This window comes from Octopus bimaculoides, chromosome 3, assembly GCF_001194135.2.
Source record: "Octopus bimaculoides isolate UCB-OBI-ISO-001 chromosome 3, ASM119413v2, whole genome shotgun sequence".
Classification (NCBI taxonomy): domain Eukaryota; kingdom Metazoa; phylum Mollusca; class Cephalopoda; order Octopoda; family Octopodidae; genus Octopus; species Octopus bimaculoides.
Window position 1 is genome coordinate 115944473 of NC_068983.1, and position 2430 is coordinate 115946902.

Below are 2430 nucleotides of genomic sequence, written 5' to 3' on the forward strand. Positions count from 1 at the left end.
ATATATATTCTTTTACTCTTTTACTTGTTTCAGTCATTTGACTGAGGCCATGCTGGAGCGCCGCCTTTTTAGTCGAGGAAATCGACCCCAGGACATATTCTTTGTAAGCCCGGTACTTATTCTATCGATCTCTTTTGACAAGCCGCTAAGTTACGGGGACGTAAACGCACCGGCATTGGTTGTCAAGTGATGGTGGGGGGACGAATACAGACACAGAAACACACGTAAATACACACACACACACACACACACACACACATACGACAAGCTTCTTTTCAGTTTCCGTCAACCAAATTCACCTTTGGTCAGCCCGAGGCTATAGTAGAAGACACTTGTCCAAGGTTCCACGCAGTGGCATTGAACCCAGTACCATGTAGCAAATTCTTACCACACACCCACTCCTGCAATCCTGCACCTATATATATATTATATGTATACATGTATGTATGTATGTATGTGTTTTGTGCCTGTCTTTGTCCCCACCACCGCTTGACAACGGGTCTTCGTGTGTTTACATTCTTGTAACTAAGGATTCGGCAAAGGCGACCGATAGAATAAGTACCAGGCTTTGAATAAAAGAAAAGTACTGGGGTCGATTCGATTCATTCGAACTAAAAATTCTTCGAGGCGATACTCCTCCAGCATGGCCGCAACCTGAAACAAGCAAAAGATAAAAAATAATGATGAGATTTGAAAATCTTGTCTTCAAGCTTGTTTTCAGTAAGAAAATGTAAGGAACCAGTCAATACTCATGAGAAGATTTGAAGTTAGCTTGACTTCAGTTGTATAGAGCACTTGTTTCTTACAGATATTAGTTGTTCCTGTGCCTGATATTGTATTGTGTAAGCCAAAGGAGTTTCTGTGATGTAGGTCTGTCTACTGGAAATAACATTTGAAATCCTTCTAATCAACTTTATACCAGGCACAGTGGAGGCGCAATGGCCCAATGGTTAGGGCAGCGGACTCGCGGTCATAGGATCGCGGTTTCGATTCCCAGACCGGGCGTTGTGAGTGTTTATTGAGCGAAAACACCTAAAGTTCCACGAGGCTCCGGCAGGGGATGCTGGCGAACCCTGCTGTACTCTTTCACCACAACTTTCTCTCACTCTTACTTCCTGTTTCTGTTGTGCCTGTAATTCAAAGGGTCAGCCTTGTCACACTGTCTCACGCTGAATATCCCCGAGAACTACATTAAGGGTACGCGTGTCTGTGGAATGCTCAGCCACTTGCACGTTAATTTCACGAGCAGGCTGTTCCGTTGATCGGATCAAGTGGAACCCTCGACGTCGTAAGCGACGGAGTGCCAACAACAATACCAGGCAGAAGGCACAGGAAAATGTCGTTCGAGATATACCAAGAGGTGGGATAATCAAGGATGGAATGCTTCTCTTCACAGGTTTGTTCAATGAGGATTGACCTGGAGCAAAACAACAACAACGACAACCACGACAACCACCACCACCACATACCATCAGCACCATCACCCACCACTGCCACCACCACCACCACCACCACCATCACAACAGCAACAACAACAATTGCGAACTATTTACACTTCGATATCCAGGTTGATTTGAGAGTTAAATGTATTGGCTCTAATTTATATAAAACAATTATTAATATCAACAAAATAATCGTTTAATTTTATGACAAACCAACCACGCCTCTCCTACCTTCTTGTGTCTGTTAACATGTACAAGATGTAGCCTTTTTGAACTGAGATATTTTGTTTATTTATATTCTTACGATTGCTTGGCTTCGTCATTTCTTTATTATTTATTTTATCGTCTTAGAAAAACTTTCGATTTTGATCAACAGCTGTGTATTTATCTTAGCTCTGCTTTGCCTGGTCTTATTTTTGTTCACATATGTTCTTACAATCACATAATAATCACGTGAGTCATTTGTATCGAGAAATAATTTGCTTGATCCATCAAGCCTCTGAGTCAAACTTAGCACGGACTTATGAACTAAGTCATGACGAAATTCTTTGTGATTTTCTTTTAGAATATCTACAAAGTTTCTGAATAATAAAAAAAATATCCTTTAATTTTCATCGACCAATCGACACACTCCAGTAACATCATTCTTCCTGAATTTTATTTAGTCATGAAATAGATTCAGCATAAAAATAACTTTACATGAATTTAACTCGGTGGTTTGAATAAAGTAAGCACCGGATTTTCAGAATGAAAGATTGGTAGATTAAACTAAAATAAATAATTTCATCAAGAAGGCTGCGCAAACGCTCCAAAATTATGATAATACTGATCATAGAAGACATAAATCAATCAACAGGAGCCTATCATACAGTTTCGTCATTTACCTAAGATGTAATGTTCAAGGTTATTTGCATGAAATCCAACAACAAGAGATGGTCACTAGCTGTCACAAGAGCATATATATATGTGTATATATATATATATATAT